Raw genomic sequence first — 17,334 nt, 5'->3', positions numbered from 1 at the left:
AGCATTTTAGCATTTCAGCCTTCAAAACAAGGGAGGTGGGGGGTATCTCAGAGGGTCCATGGACCTCACAGAGCGTGGAGTCTCAGTTACATCCCTGCTGGGGGGCCTTATGGCTCAGGGACAGCACAAGGGCGATATGGTAAATGTTCTTAACAGAAGGAATGGGAGCAATAAGTAAGATCTACAATGATAATGAGGTAGGAATCATGATAGGTACAGTGCTAAGCTTTCACTACAGAATAATGAACTCAAATGCTATTTCTTGGGCTGTACACCCATCAGACAGTTGGATCGCCAAACTCCATCAGCCAAGTATTATAGACTGGCTGTCTGGTGCGACTTTCACGGAAAAAATCACAAGCGGTGCCAAGTTAGTGACGCGTTTTCCATCACCCAGCAGTGATTGGTCTGCCAGAGAGGGTAGGCGGAGCTAAGCGGCTGCTTTTCCGGTCTCTGAAGGTGTTGCGAATATCAGTAATCTACTATGGCTGAACAAACAAAGAAAAGATCGATGACTACAGATAAAACTTAAAAAAAAAGTGAAAATCCAAAGAAAAAGAAACAAACTCGACGCTCAGATGAAGGCAAACAGTCGAAAAAGGAAACTGATATCTTCAAGATTAGCACATTAAGACAGACAGGAAATGTGGGGAGGAGAGAGTGGGGATGACATGCACCAAAGAGCCAAAGTCGGGATCGAACCAGCAGCTGATGCAGAGAGGATTTTGCCTCTGTATATGGAGCAACTGCTCTACCGACTGAGCTAATCCAGTGCTCCAAGTCACTGTAATTCTTAACTATTTAATTTTAAGTAATGTTTAGTAAGATAGTGAGCCAAAGACAAGTTTTTACGTGAAACTGCTCAGCTGCACAAGTTGCTACTTCCCCTCCAATAAAAACCTTGTAGGAGTCCAAACTGACGGGCCTTGGAGATACACTAAATTACAAGGTGAAACTACTTGATACCGTGTATTTTTCTTGTCTTTTTAAAAAGAGTTTAATACCCAAATCCCTTTGTATTGGAGAGAAGAAACCCTAAGCAGATAATTAAGGCTCCCTGTAAAAACCTAAGTGTTCACTGTACTCTGAAGGGTCATTCTGAGACTTGTTTTGTGAAGCGTAGAGTCTGCCATGCCGTTTCTCCTGTAAGTACAGACTTTCAAATGACAAAGTGCAAGTCAACTCTTGTTCTTCTCGCTTGATGATTGAAATTGTTGACTTTTAGGTGGAAGATCTAGCTCTTGCCATTATTTACATTCATAGCAACTTATAATAGTTCAAGTGAATTCATTTTTTATGAACAGGCATAGTGGAAATGAGGTGCCCTTTATTATATTAGCACAATGCACAACCCATTCATCAAAGGCGGTGCAGTATGCAATTTGTCTCAGCATGGCCAGGCTGAGAGCTAAGCCATCAGTCATATGAAATTCAAACCTCGTACCGCTGTAGAGGATTTACTCATCAACTAGGAAAAGGATCCAGTGGCTGATCCCAGCTGGATCTTTTTCTTGTTGGGGGATTTAGAAAGCTGAATTGTCTTGTAGGAGGTTCAAACTGGAAGATTAGATTTTTCCGACAAGTTGAGGTGTTGTCTGCAGAATCTTTAATTAGTTCCAAAACTGAGAAGTTTCATTTCAACAAATGGGTGGTGTTCTAATGTGTCAGTCGAAATTGAGGCTACACAAGAAGCATTAAAATGATCTATAAATAGGAGACTACAGCTTCCGCTGTTAGAAGAACAAACAAGATAATCTGAGTTTCCTTACAGCAATAAAGATTGAAAACATCATCTTTCTGTGCAAAAGCCAAAAAAATAGCCATGAAAAAATGCAGGCATGGATGAGATGGATCCATTTATAGACAGATAGATTGACCTTGTAAAAATTCAATCAGCATAACATAACAATAAGATACATGACAAGACCTGCTAATGATAATCTCTTCTATGTAAACTCAAAATGACAACAGAACAGATCAGTACATGGTATATCAAAGGAGGCCACCTGCTGCTGAAGCACTGTTCATAAGCAGCCATCAGTCAGTGGTGGAATGTAACTAAGTTTACCTCGCGAATGTACTTGGCTTGACTACAATTTTCTATTTCTAGATACTTTCAATCATATGTTAATTTATACTTATACTCCGCTACACAGATGGAACTGTGGTTCTACCATTCTACACATAACTGCATTTTTATTTTAGGTGTTATTATTTAGAAAGCCTGTACTGAGCATAATAAACCAATGCATTGCTTTAGGCGATTCCCACGTGTATTAATATTTGAGTAAGCTTCACCTTGGGTTGGTTGATATCAAGGTATAAACCGTGCTAAAATAGAAATGTTGTAAATACATCTTTCAAAGATGTATGATCTTTTAGATAAACAGAATAATTAAGAATAGTATCATTTTTTCTAAATGTATTTGCTGGCACAATGTGCGAAAAATAATAAATCAAATTGGAGAGATTTTAAATAGTAAATTCAGATTCCAGGAGGAGGAATCTCACCTCTTAACCTCAAAACCTGTTGGACTTGAAATGATTGTTTTCAGGAACCTTAAAGCTTCTGTGCAGGAAGCATTTTTGTTTTACTATTTGAGTCTTTTGTTTTTAACTGTGTTGAAGTGTCTCATGTGAGGCAGGCGTCTTCATTTGTATAATTGTTAGAAATAAACGATTATTATTTATGATGATTATTAATTCAGATTATCTCAGAACATTTCTCGGTTGCGATAGAAGATTCCCCCTAGCCTCATCATCACATGCTGTTAGAATATTACGGCATCACACATTAAAACATACTTTTACCTAATGTTTGAGGTTTAGTTGTAATAGAGTGTTTTTGCTAAAAGGTTTTGGCTACTTTTACCAAAGTAAGGGAATGTATCTACCGGCACCGGAAACAGCCAACAGGGACAGAGTGTCAGACTGAATAATGGAATGAAAACAAAACAGTAATCTAATCTTATTAATGCCTATGATGAATTTAAATGATAACACATAATTGCTTTGGTGGTCTGCTGTGAAAAACCATTTCGACGCTTGTTTAAAAAATGATTCCCTCTCCTGCTGTAAGAATCGGCATCAAGTGAAGAATTAGACTCTGCCAGCTGTTCACACTGAACCAATGCACAGACCTCAGATAGTACTATCAATCTGATTACGCTCTCTGCAGCCCAGCTGCCTGCTGCACCGCTGTGCTGCAGCCAAGATTCCTGCCTCTTCTGTGGGGACGAAATGGAAAACACAAACACCAGTCCTGTAAAACTGTTACATAACTGCATCCCAGAAACAGATCATTTGTTTACTTCCCCTCATTCAGTGAGCACGCACATCGTCAGACATTTAGGTCACAAATAAGAATCTTTATCGTAGTTTTTGCCGGTAATTTATTGAGTTTTGTATCTTGACAGATTAGTTCGGCTGTTAAACGAAATTAAGAGTGTTGCATTAAGGAGCTATCATGTGTTTATAATGTGTCCCTGTTGCTCAATCCCCTGCTGCAAGCAACCGGAGATCAACCTCTCCTCTGTCATTAGCCTCCATTAGATTCCATGTTTTGGCTATGAGCCGGAGGCAGTCTGCCTGGTTCAGATACATGCAAGAATATCTCTCTGAGGAAGGACACAAGCCTGACTGATACAGAACAATTAGGAGGGATAAAATTAATCGATTACCAATGTAGCCGCTGATATATAGTGAATTTTTGAGCTGGTAGGAGAACCAGAACTTGTAGACTATGCTACAATTTTGCAACGATATTGCTGTGCAGATGTACTCAGAAAGCTAATATTGTAAACAAATAACTCATTAAACATTGTCAAACAATTCTGTGGCAAAGCAGCGCCTGCTCAGCTGTGATGCTCTGCTACATGTGCTGCAGACAGTGCTGAGAGGATTGTAAACTATGGAGTCTGAGCATAACCGTCCACCGCTAACAAACTATAACATTTCTGCACCACCATGAGAATTGTTCTCTGCATTATATATTCAATGATAAACGCATTCTAGGAAAACACAGACACCGTTACAGAAACATCAATGATAGACTCATATCAGCCGATAATATCAGTTCCGGCTCTATTAAGCAACAAAAATTGAGCAATACAAATGTCTCCGTCATGCTAATGGACTCAGCATGATTTGTGTTAGCTGTACACGCAGCCCTTGAGCAAAGCGTGGCAGTGAGTGTTGGCCTTCATTCTGTGACAACATGCTGAGCAAACAACAAGCTGGAGTGGAAACAACACAGCCGAGTCCGTGTCCAAGCTTGACACCTTAGTTATCACAAACACAGGTCTGAAGCTTAACTGTACAGCCACACCACATGACAACAAACTACTTTCAACATCTTACTGCACAACAAAATCCTTCAAAAGTGACTGTACACCTTATGATCGCCTCAGTCTGACGTGCAGTCTAATCCGCCCACTGCTGCTTCCCGTTTTCACACTTGACAGAGTTAAGTTTCACTTACAGAAGGAGAGGAAATGCGTACCGTGTGTCAGTCAGTCGAGGGAGGTGAGCTCGTCGCTGCTGCCGCTGCTTCGTGGTTGGACTAAAACCTGGTACGACGAGCCACTGAGCTCAGCCTGTATCTCCCGTACACACAGACACTCACATTGAACACTGAAGGGAGGAGACAAGGCAGGGAGAACAAGCATGCGAGAGAATTCCAGCCTCCCTCTCTCTCTCTCTCTCTCTCTCTCTCTCTCTCTCTCTTTGATGAATACTCTTTTCTGCTCTGCTCTTCTTCTCAATACTCGGAGCCTTCAGTCATTTCCTTGTTGTTAAACTCTGCAAATTTGTTACATCCCTGGCATTTGTTTACTCTTCCTCAGCAATAATATGCCTTCAAAGCACTCACGACTTCCCCTCATTCTGTCTCCACATCTATAAATCTCCTTTCCTCTTTTCCCTCATCTACTTTTCTCTTTTTTGAAAGCCCCTTATCAGACAATTTGACGAAGTCTTATAACGGATGTTTTTCAGACAAACATCATGTGACACACGAACCAGCAACACAGCACACAACCAATAAACAAGGAAGTGGGCTGTCGCTCTTTATAAAGGGCTGAATGTAGTGTAACGCAGCACTTATTAGTGCAAGTCAGAGCTCTGAGAACACCCTCGAGGGCAGCTACTGTAACCACACTGCTCTTCCTCATACGCTTGTTGACCGAGGCCCCCCTGCACCAATAAACCAAAGAGCCAACCTCCCTCAGCCATCATGGAAAATCACCCCAGAGGACGACGCATGCACGACGCAGCCGCCCTGCAGCCTCATTATAGGGCCAGTAATGCAAGCTTTAAAGCACTCTCCTGTGCTGCGGTTTCCATTAACCTGCTGAACTGTTCTCCACCCATCATTTGACAGCAGTCAGTTACACATACAAAGCTATATGTAACATACAAACAGATAAACATGTTGGAGTTTATCTTTCCTATAAATGCATTAAGCTTACAAGCTCTGCAAAAGAAATTGCCCGCCAGTGTCTACAGTTTATGTTTGCTTTATGTGATGTCGTTTCTGCGAAGTATTTTAATTGATACATATTAGGGCTCGGCGATGTGGCTAAAATCCTATATCATGTGCACTGTATCACTGTGCAGGCGTCACGTTGCTGCCGCCGATGTTTTCTGAAGCAGCACGTAATGACGATGGCCGCTCTCTGTGCAGTAAAATGCAATTTTTGTTCTTGTCTTTAATTCTTTTGCTAATATCTATCAAACACTGACGTCTGCTCTCGGCCAAACGCTCTCTCTGCTCTCAGCTGAGCGCCACCGCATCTCCACACACACACACACTCTGCACATGCAGAGGCGGGGTTTACACGGACAGACAGGCATCTCTGATGCTTATATTATTTAAAGCGGAGGCGAGTGCAACAACAAACATAAAACTTGGTGACGCATAAGGTGGACGTTTCAGCCTTGTTTTGCAAAAAGAAAAGAATGCTCAAGATGTTATGGTTTTTATATTAGAGTGATTTAAACAGGAATATGCAAACAACCATCTCCCAATCTTACCAAATGTGATGAGGTAATCAAGAAACATACAATGTGATGTCTCCAGATATTATAGTTAATATTTTAGATCAATTGTCAACAGGGTTATGTAATGATCTGTTTTCATGGTGTTAACTTAAGGTCATTTTGTAGATGCAGCGACACACTGCATTCAAGCTTTTTGTCACCAACAAACAGATTTCGTCGCCTCAGGCAAGGTGAAACCGAGGTCTGCTGTGTTTACCTGTCACAATGATTCAACATTTTTGTGAGTACAATGGCAAAGATGATGGCTGATGGTACAGCATCGTGTACAAGCAGTTCAGTGAGCAGTCAGTAGTAGCTGCTCCAAGAATTGGTTTTACAGGCTGCTCAGCAAATTTGTCAGCAGCTTGCATGAAATATGACTTCAAACTTGATAACAGGGTTGATGACAGCACTATGAAAAAAACTTAAGATTGTGTAAACAAATTAGTGTCACCAGTTTTGTTTTCTCTCTAGCAAGTCACTCCAAAGCTACCATCTGCTCTGGCACATTTTTTGTTCGCTAGATAATGTCTGTTGCCCGGTATAATGTTTTAAGGAACAGTTTTTGTTTGAGAATTGCGTGCCAGAATATTTCCTGGAGTCTTTTTGTAATCGAGAGGATGCCAGGCAACCCACAAAGAGACAAGGTTTGGCTAATAAATAGTCCTGCACACCAAAAAACAAACCCCAAATACTTTGATTTTGTATTGATTAAACATGGAGCAACAAAGCATTCATTTTGGTCTTGTGTTTTGGGCCACCTGAGTAATCTTTACCCTCCGTTTAGCTCCTTTTTTTGTCCCCAACAACCCTCGAGAAAAATATCTGCTTCATTAGCTGCAAATGCTCCAGCATGTTCACTAGCTAGTTTCTTACGTGGGTGAATCAAGCTTTATTTAAATGAAGGACGCTGGAACATAGTGTGTCATCTTTTCAGTATTTTGAAGAAGTTGTGCTTTTTTAAGTGAATCGTGGAAACTATTTTCCATGAAGTAGTAGCTATACACTTAAAAAAGAACTATATGCTCTTTCATGCAGGCAGGCGTACAAAGGAGCAATTGTAATGGGTAAAACTACATGTAGCCTGCTGAGGGAGATGGCCCTGATCCACATCACGGGTTAGATTTGATGAAATTATCTCACGCATCTTGAAAAAGCTGTACGGTTGTGGCAAAGAAAGGACAAAAACTCTCCCCAAGAGGACTGAAAATAGTAGAACCAACCAAACACTTCATCCAACACATTGGGAAATGTAAAGCTCATTTGCAATGGAACACTGGCCATTTTAATTAGGCTACAGAGCTCAGCTGCAGGCCGGAAACTCCTGCTGAGTGTGATTCAGTCTGACTTTATTTGTTTTTTAAAAGAGGACCGAATAACAAAGCACCCATTAATGGAAGTAACAAACCAGTAATTCAGTTTAACATTACATAATATTTCAAAATGCTTCAGGCATTGCAAATGAGGCAGAACTTTCTAAAATCAATTTTAAAGGCCCTGATTTAGTAACTTCTGCAAAAACAAAACTGTAACGACCCCAATTCATTATCTTTGGTTTCTAAATAATGCGTCTGAATGGAGGAATTCATGGAAACAGAGGGTAGTGAGATGCTGGCCAGCATTAGTCAAGCCAGACTTGCGTTGGCTGCTCTGACACTCTCTTCCCTGGTAATGAATGCCCACAAATAACTTGGATACCATGATTTTATTACTTAATTATGCCCATGACACACAGCTTTTCATGACTGTGTGCTTAACAATGTACTAGGTACTGGTCAAACCCCATAAACAAATCTATTTGTAACCAATTATACGAAGAATTTTAGGAACAGAAAACCCTTATCCCAAATATGATCAGTTGGTCCCAGTGGGGACGAGAGTTAGCCTAATGCTACAAATGCTAATGCAAGAGTCAAAGAGGTGGGAAAAACAAACAAAAGGGAATCAGAGGGGTGGTGTTGATTTGGCTAGTTAAACTCTTGTTTAGTGCTCGAATATTTAAGGTTTGACATGAAACAGAAAGATCACGAAAACTGCTGACTTGAAAAAAATGGACAAGCATTGACAGAAAAGGCCACAAACCTTCACTGACTACTTTAAAAGGTGTAATACTGAAAGGATTTAAATATTTCTTGTTCATTTTTGTACATTTAATTTATTAAAGTAGATTCTGAATGTACTCCAGGCCTTAAAAAGACCTAACTGTTGATATATTTCAACATGGAAAAACTAGTGAAACTAGAATACTCTGTAATGAGAAGCTCAGAGAACTGGGGTTATGTAAGCAACCTTAAGTTTAAATACATTACTTCTGGAACCCTGAACTTTTTCCTTTCCGAAGAGGAAAAATTATTCTATACGCTCCTATCGTATATGACATTCTGTATATTTTGTAGAAAATGGACGACAAATCTATGAATGCTTCAATGACTTCAACAATTGATACTACTGTGTATGGAACTTGCAGAACCCAAGCATAATAGCAAAAGGGGACAGGTACACTACATGATGCCGCACACGCGTTGCCAGTATGCCTGCCATTCCTCTCTCTTCACTCTATCGAAGCCAGCGGAAAACATACATCAGCATGTGAGCCGACACACAATATATCACTCTCCTCGAGCCAAAGGAACTGGATACTCCAAGAGGGGATGAGTGTGTGTGTGGTGCAGTTTGTGTGTGCACTGATCGATTCACACAGCCAAACAAAGGAAAGCTAAACGTGTTTCCTATAGGGTCCTGTGGTAAACAGCATCAGTGTGATTGCTGCATCTTTAGGGGGAACACGCACACTAACAAATTTCCAATCCATGTGATGCCAGCACCTGCCTTTTTCATTCCCAGAGTTGATAAATCCATACTATCTTGATTAGAGCCCACCCACCTCCTTGGCCAAGCGAGAAAAAAAACCTGATTAGTTCTCTCAGGAAAGGACTGAACCATCCTCTTTTATGAAACCTGCAACTTCTCTCATAGCATCTGACTTTCTGTATATTTACAGATTTGCAGTTTTTCTGCATCTGAGGCCAGGCTAAAGCCGTGAGGGATAATCTTGCTTTCCTGTTTACTCTAACTTTAGTGGTGAGGACGCGTCTCATCAGCCCGGGCTGTCAGCTCAGCTCTGTCAACAGCACCCTGAGTCCGACCGCTGATGTACAGAAGCTGATGCAGCCTCCGTTTCTCATTCCCTAAGAGCAGCCTGAAGCCAATTTTCACCTTCTTGCAGGCTCCTGCAGCTTGTTCCTGTCACATTATGTGGCACTGGTGGTCTAAGAAAGAAGACCCTGTACCTCGCTCTGCCAGTCAGACATTATTTTTAAAACAGCAGAAGCAAAGATAATCAACACTGGGATAAAATTTACTCAGGGATTATTTTTAGCACTCTTTTTTATTTTGCTGATACCTGGGCATAGACTTCCATCACCTTTAACAGTATCTGGCAGCTTTAGTCTATGACATCAAGTTTCGGCTAATAATGCTTTGTCATATTTATTATTAAAAGAGACAAATCAACTCTATTAGAGGAATAGACATCAGCTTCTACACAGAAGACAGTCTGAATTGAGCCTTATGTAATGCAGCCACAAGACGAGTTGCATTTCAAGGAACAGGCGTGGTCAGCACCACATCAAAGCCAACCACAGCTTAATGATTGCTTTCATTATAACTGTGTGGGCATTCAGCTACCCAAGGGAAGCTACAAGTTCATGCCAATACTATTGATGTTGTCAAAAAGTCTATTTACATCTACTATGAGTGCTGCTTCTCCTCTGCTGCCAATGTATTTGCTGGGGTCCTAGCTTAGACAGCAATCTGTGAGCTAAAGTGCTCTTTAAATACCTTTACCTCATGATTTTGGGCAAACCTAAGACTCAGTAATCTATATCAGTTTAGACTTCTATGTTGATGATTCATTGGGCAGCAGAGGTATTTCCGACACGCACGAAAAGAGGCCATTAAGGGGCTACATCGTTTGTCGATTTCAATTATGAAAGTAATCCTGGCCTTCAGATATCAATAAAGGTGTTTAAGGGCAGTAAACAAGAAGAAATGAACACCTAAGCAAGAATCCTCTACATTTTTGTCAATAAAAAAAGACTGGAACTCAAGTTCTTTATCGTCTTGAAGTGAAAAGGTCGGGCTTCTTTACATTTGAGTTAAAGAGGAATTGACAGAAACATTTTAGGATATGAATCATGAGCATTCTGGAGGAATTACGGGTCTCGTAATGATTAATGCAAACTGGTAAATAATGCCAAATGTAGTTTGTAGTGTGGCTGAGAAACTGCTGAGACTACTTTTGTTCCTTTTATGATATAGGAGTACACTTTAGACAAGCATAGACTCCATGACTTAAAAGTCTAAACCGAATAAGGAGAGGCCTAAGAAGAAACTTACAGATATTCTTCTCTCCCTACTCTTAAACATTACATACTACAAGATGTGAAAATAATGGTGCTACAACCACTGCAGGATATAATGTAATGATAATGGTGGGTATCAGAAGGGTCAATGTACCAGCTCACGCGATCTCATATCACATGATGAAAAAAGATGTAAAAAAGATGGACATAGACTACAACCCCCTGTAGTTATTCTTTGCTGCAAGATAACAATAGCAGAAGGCTAAACAAGCCTGGGTGAGAAAATGGCCGTGGAGATGGGGTCACCACAGGGTGTCAATTCCTCAGTGAGAGGATTTAAAAACCTTTAAAAGTAGTTTGCTAGTTAGCCTTGAAGCTAGAATGTTTACAATGGATTGGCAACACAGTCAGCTCCATCTCTTTGTAGACTCCCAGATGTAATCATGCAGATTTTAAATCCTAATTATAACAAAGCATTGTTGAATACTTAATCCTAGTTGGTTTATGGTCTGTTATTTCTATATAACAGACTGCTGGTATAAATAAGTCTTCAGAATAAGTCTGATAAATTTACACATTGGTACTGACTAGGGCTGGGTAACGATAGGGATTTCTCCAATTGATTTGATTACCGATCTGATTCGATATCGATTTGGTATCAGAATTTTTAATGTATACAATAAGAATTGACCTGAAAGAAGTTACATCATATACTTTTTATTTAACACGACCAACACACGGTAATTAAACCCAATATTAACAGTTTTATGAATTAGACAGCTTTTAAACTTTTTTTCCAGTTTCAGATTTTTTAGTCTGAACATCTGGCTCATGGTTTTCATTAAACCAACTGCGTTCAACTTGCACGAGATTTGGCCACGAGATCTCATAGCGCGAAGAACAAAACCAGACGAGATTAAGAGATATGGGGAAAGGCATACTGTATAACAACATTCCGAAAATACACTCGCGGCCAAAGCCGACACTAACAGAGAGCGACATCAGTGCCAAACTAACTTAAACTTAATAAAAAGAGTCTGTGGGCGATCACTGATGTCTCCGTAGCAGGTGCAGTAAACAAGTCCGGGCATGTCTCCCTCACTGCCGTGTTTCAGGGGGATGTGCTGCGTTAAGGAGCGCTCGGACACCTGAGTGATCAGACACGTTTCTACACATATTTTTAAAGATCTATGTCAGGATTTATAAATCGATATTGGGTCATTCAAATGAGAATCGATTCGGAAAAATCGATTTTTTTAAACCCAGCCCTAGTACTGACCAAGGTCCCAGAATATAATTCACCTCTGATTTTAGGGAAGGTATCAATCCAAAACTATTGCAGTGTGAACCAGGCAATATCTTGCCTTCTATTCATACCTGTGAGCTTCTAAGCACAACAAGTTTCATTCGGTTGGCAACTGCAAAGCTCCTCTGGAACAGATGTGGGAGAAGGGCCTTGCCAAAGGGCATTTCATAGAGTATAAAAGTTTTTTCTCATTTATTTCAGCTGCTCATATCCTCTCAGTCAGTGGTCTCCTACCCACAGATCCTCTTTTTCTACTTCTTAGCTACCTAAAACCTATTGTTCCAGTACATAATGGCTGTCTATGTACCTTTCACTGCTGCGTTTTCTGAACAGCAGGTCACCAGCTCTTTGATTACAGTATGCACAATGCAAATGACAGCTGACTGAATGGTGGTGGGTGTTTGAAACAGGAGGGGGGGCTGGCTGCCATAAAACCTTGCTGAAGCGCCTCCTTGCTGTGAGGATGTCGGAGCAAGGGGAGAAGCAGCAGACACCTGGCGTGCTTCCCAGAGCCTTTCATCTGGTGTTGGGAAGCCATCCTCTCTACCAACAGACCCTTTCAGCAAACGGCAGGATATGCCAGCAACACAATACGTCCCACGGTCGAAGTCTCACACTATCCTGGCACTGTGGTCGCTCATAATGTGTGATCAAGGGATAACACACTGCTCTAGAGTCTACTAAAAGAAGGTTTATCTCTTAATTTGCAGAGAGGAGCATTCTCATCAAATTTTATCTAAAAGAAACCATTAACTGGAAACTGTAAATACAATGATGTGGCTTTCAAACTGATTTATTCATCAGCAGTTTAATTATTCAGCCACTAAAATAGACTCCGGAGAGGGCGGGCAAAGAAATTAGCTTGCACTCCTAACAGTTATCGAGTGTCATTAAAACTCACTCCCACAAAAAGCAAGACTTAAAGAAAAGCTTTTAGCTCTGCACACATACGATCCCATTGTATGTCATTTTGTGTGGAGGCCTGTGGGAGAGATGGCCCGCACCGTTATCACCCCAGTTATCTGCAATTATAATTGCCCTCCTGCTCACTGCAAAAATGGCTACAGGGGATTATGATGAAGGTGAAATGAAAGGGCAGAATCACAATCCAGGGAGCTGAGAAGAGGGAAGTGGTATTTAATGTGTGGGTGTGTGAATGTGTGTGTGTGCTGACTAAAGGTGCCACCGGTTCCTACCTGGCTCTAGATGTTCCTGTATGAAATAATAAGTGAGGATATGGTTTAATGCTCCTACTGAAGACTGGCTTTGATTGGACATTGGTTAATCAGTACTGACCATTGGTTGATTAGCACCGACCAATTAGATTCAGGTGATGTTGGTCAGTAGATGTTGGGATCACTTCCCATCCGGCCCTTGACGAAATTTACAAAAAAGAAAAAACTGACAATGGCACAGAAACAGAAGCTCATGGCCACCGCTGCCCTTGTCTGCACAGTGGTTTGTGTTGTCTGTGGTGTCTCAAGCTGAAACATTTGCTGGGTTAGCATTACGTGCTAGAAGGTTGCTAGCGATGCAGTTCCTTTCTCTCTACTTGAAACTATCACCGGTTTATCAGAGCTAACAGCCACAGCGCTAACACCGGTCCAGCTATCGTCTAGCTTGCGTCACATTTAATTTGGGCACCGTAACAGCAAACATAGAGTATTAAGTGGTTTGTGTCTCACTGGAGTCTCCTCTCTGTTTACTATCTTCCCAATTTGCTGCGTTTTGTTTTGTGCAGGAGAGATTGGAAAAAAATCTTTGGTTTTAGGTCGACATAAGGGGTACCACAAGGTTCTATACCTGGACCCTTAACATTAACAATCCACATTAATTCTATCACCCCTTACTCACTACATACATGCATATGGTTGTTTCAGATGTGGTTTTAGTGTATTTACTTTATGTGTCAATAAAATGACTGTTCCTCATTAAATAAAGATTATATGTCATGCAATGTTCTGAGCGGTCTAGCCCAAGACAGACGTGTTTCCTACCTTACTGTGTACATTTATATGTGCGAGAAAATCATATAAAATATACAATATGAACTCTATTTGTGGCCAAATTCTCCTGAATGCAGATCTTATGTATTTGTAAAGCAGAATTTGTGTGTAGTAGTGCACTATTAACCTGTACCACTGAACAGGAAGTTGCAACAACATTACTAGTGCAGTAAAAAACTGAGAAGAACTGAGGAAGGCTGTGTCCTTTTCACTCTCAGTGCTCTGTTTCATCGAGATATGTGTTCCCTGGAAAGAGGATGTAGCAAAAACACAACTCTGTGTGACCTTTAATCGCTCGAAGCCAAAGTGATTTTAGCTGTCTTCTCTATCTGCTGACAACCGCACAGACACACACCCTGACACAAGTTTAATTACAGGCAGCAAAGTGCAGTGTCTGCCACAGAGTGCCTGACAAGCCTGTGGAAGGTTAGCAACATTAGCACCTTTAGCTAATCATTAGGGTTCAGAGAGTGTACTCCTGGAGCAGACATCCCACCACTGATGCCAGCAGGAAACAGGAGCCCTGTCCAACTTTAGACTATACATGGAGGCTGAGTGAAGACCCCCAATTATTAGGGGCAATTATCAGTGTCTCAGAGTAAAGGAGGCAGGGTGGGAGGAATTGGGATTACTTGTGAGATCTTAAGGAAACCTACTAAATAAAGTGCATAGATTGTATGCAATTTATGTGCAATGTATGTTTAATTCCAAATTGCTTAACCACAAATGTTACATTGAATTCATCAGTCTAAATACTTAAACAATTAAAGCAGTTACAAGGACGTAATGTAGGTATCCTTTAGAAGCACCATTACATATTTTTGATACATTCCTGGTTATTTCCCAGGTTCTATTTTGGATAGAGGTTAGACTCTTGACTCTGCTGGAATGAAAAACATGTTCATGTGGGACTGTACCACCATATAGGAGCCTTTTTTAACTCACCAAAGTTTTCTCAGGCTCCTGCTGGGACTCAGAGGAGGACTCCATGGTTGTGTTAATCCAGAGTCAGGCCTGTTAGCGCTGCTATGATGACTGCATATCTGTCGGGAGAGAGAGATAGAACATGTTACCACAATAGGCCAATATTACCAATACAACTGCATGATTTATAGCTTGAGTCAAGCTTCTTACATGCAAAGACTTGCAGCATTTTTGAGTGTTTTGGTTTGGTTTTGAGAGTATGAAGCAATTTCATTATTTATCAACAATTAATCAATTTAGCCTATTTTTCAATCAATTGCAAATGGAAGTGCTGCATATTCACGCTATGCCACAAATGCATGTCAAGAGGTGCGGACACTATCGTTTCACCTTTACCCAATTACCAATGACATTGGAGGCGGGCCAGGACAAACACCTGGTAACAGCCTACATGTACAGGTGCTGAAACGACAACAATGGAGGAGAAATAAATACTGCAGGTCCCTGAGTATCCCACACACATGTGGGTCTGTCCGATCTCCCTGCTACAGCCTTCACTTCATCCAAGGGCCAATGCAAGTACTCTAACTTGTGCAGAAATGACAGCAACCCAACAGAGCACCTCCAGAAGCACTTAAAGCTCTCACAGTGTACAATGTGTTCAACATACAGTCGTCTAAGCTTTGGAGTTGGTTTGAAATGCAGTTATTATTCGCCTTGGAATAGCACTGAAATTTTCAAAGTGCCCTTTCACCTCATGTAGGAAGGCAAGGCAAGACTGGAATTATTAGCAACATCATGCCTACTCATCTATCACATTACCACACAGAAGCACATAGAAGGAGGTTCATTTCTGTCCTTTCATACTAACGCAGCTTAAACTCCGTTTCTCGCTGCCTTCTTTCTACCCAAACAAAGGCGCTGCAGCTCCAGGCCTTTAATAAACAGCTTGTTTCAAGTACATGCAGCGAAGAGTGGAGGAGCAGCCAGCCTGTCAGCTCATTTCCCCAGTGAGTCCTGAAAAATTCATTCTTTCAATCTATCTTTTTCTGTCTGCCCTCAGCTTGTTTTCCCTATAGAAGCATTGGAGCATGACACTGTTTTTAACCTTTATCTGTCCAGGGAAAGTTTCTGCAGGCTGCTTGTTGGCCGCTCCACTGACCTGCTTAGGAATTACTCAAGGGTGCAGTGAGGATACCTGTTGCAGGTTGCCCAATGAATGAACAAGAATTTGACCCTATTAATCCTTGTATACTTAGGGTGGGATTTTACATTACAGGTTCAGAGGAGGTATGTCCTTGACTTTTATTGTCTATCTCTGATTTAACATGTCAGATGCTTTTAGCACGCTGAGTATGATAACACTAGAGTCTAGTGACTGGGTGCTGCAGATAAAAAGAAAAGGCATTGCCTGGAAGAAAAAAACGATAAAATCATAGCAGCAAAGTGTCATGTCTAATAAACACTAGAAAAAGCAACAAAGGGATAGAAAAAGCCTTTGAGCACACATAAACCTTTTCATTATTACACTAGAAAGTTCCTTCATCGATTCCATATCCAGCAACTACTCCACTATAACCCCAATTTTATTGCCTAGCCACAATCAGAAGCTCAGAATATATAGAAGTAAAACTCAGAACTGTAACGCCCAAGAAGTGCCATAATTGACTTGACAGCCAAGTCGCACAGTAAGCGAAAGTGAGTCACAATGGAACATTCCTATTTTCCCAAACTGTGTATACAATTTGAATATACATATTCATCATATTCTGGCACTTTTAAGATTAATTAAAGAAAAATTATCAGTACAATCAATGTTTAAGGGGTTGTAGCTACAGACAAAATACAAAATAATTGTGCTGTCTGACACCAGCCTACCCAACATCTAGATCTGACTGTTAAATTGCTTTAAAATAAAAAACTAAAGACTCAGATTATAACTAAGGAGAAAGATAGAATTACTAATGCACACAGATACAACTAATAAGACCACTGTTTTTTAGTATTATCCATGTTTAGAACGGTAGCCCTATAATATCACAAATGAAAATGTAGGATGTCACTAATTAACCCACAAATTGATTGGTCTCGCCTTTAACACAACTGTGGTGTATAAGATGCACTTTTAATACATTTTTTTCCATCTAAAAAGTGGGCTGCATCCTATATACTGGTGCGACCAATATACCAGTATAAAATGCAGAGAGAGGTGTGTTATTGTGTTACCATGGCGCTCTACGGTTGTTAAGTGGTGACGTCACATCTCTGCATTAAACCATTTCCGGTTCCAAGCCGCTACAACGTCTCCTATTTACAATATGCCGCAGTACCGTTTTGTGTTTTTCTCGCTGTTTTAAGCGAGGAAAACTAACTTGATTGTTGCTAACGCTTCGTCACATGCACGCACCGTCATGATCACCATTGCAGCCACCACCCTCACAACAATCAGCACTACCGTAGGCTACCATCTACCGTACCAGTACCGGGTACAGACCCGGTAACTAGCAGGATTGCAAACTCGACATGGCGAAAACAGATTGTAGGCTGTAATTTGCGTGTGTTTAAATGAAAATAAATTGAAATTGTGCTGAAATAACTTGTATACACGTTTTAATTAATAAATAGCTATAGAAAACCCTTTTCCCTCTGGGACACCCCCAGAAACAGACTGCGACTTATATTCTGGATTTTACGG

The 17,334-nt window shown here is 40.8% G+C and overlaps 1 protein-coding gene across 3 annotated transcripts in view; it reads right to left on the bottom strand.

Moving 5' to 3' along the window:
• osbpl8 (oxysterol binding protein-like 8) overlaps positions 1–17,334 on the bottom strand; it is a 104,495-nt gene that overhangs the window by 66,987 nt on the left and 20,174 nt on the right. For 2 of the 3 annotated variants that reach the window (XM_069670788.1, XM_069670792.1), the window contains exon 2: positions 14,661–14,758. The gene's annotated coding sequence lies outside the window, so the exon portion shown is untranslated. Of the gene's footprint in view, positions 1–4,501; positions 5,187–14,660; positions 14,759–17,334 lie in introns of those variants that run through there. The other variant, XM_069670789.1, reaches the window with a different exon arrangement.

Source organism: Semicossyphus pulcher, unplaced genomic scaffold, assembly GCF_022749685.1.
Source record: "Semicossyphus pulcher isolate SPU_LCO1_2020_fin unplaced genomic scaffold, fSemPul1.0.p SCAF_20, whole genome shotgun sequence".
NCBI lineage: Eukaryota > Metazoa > Chordata > Actinopteri > Labriformes > Labridae > Semicossyphus > Semicossyphus pulcher.
This window is presented reverse-complemented; position numbering and strand designations above follow the sequence as displayed.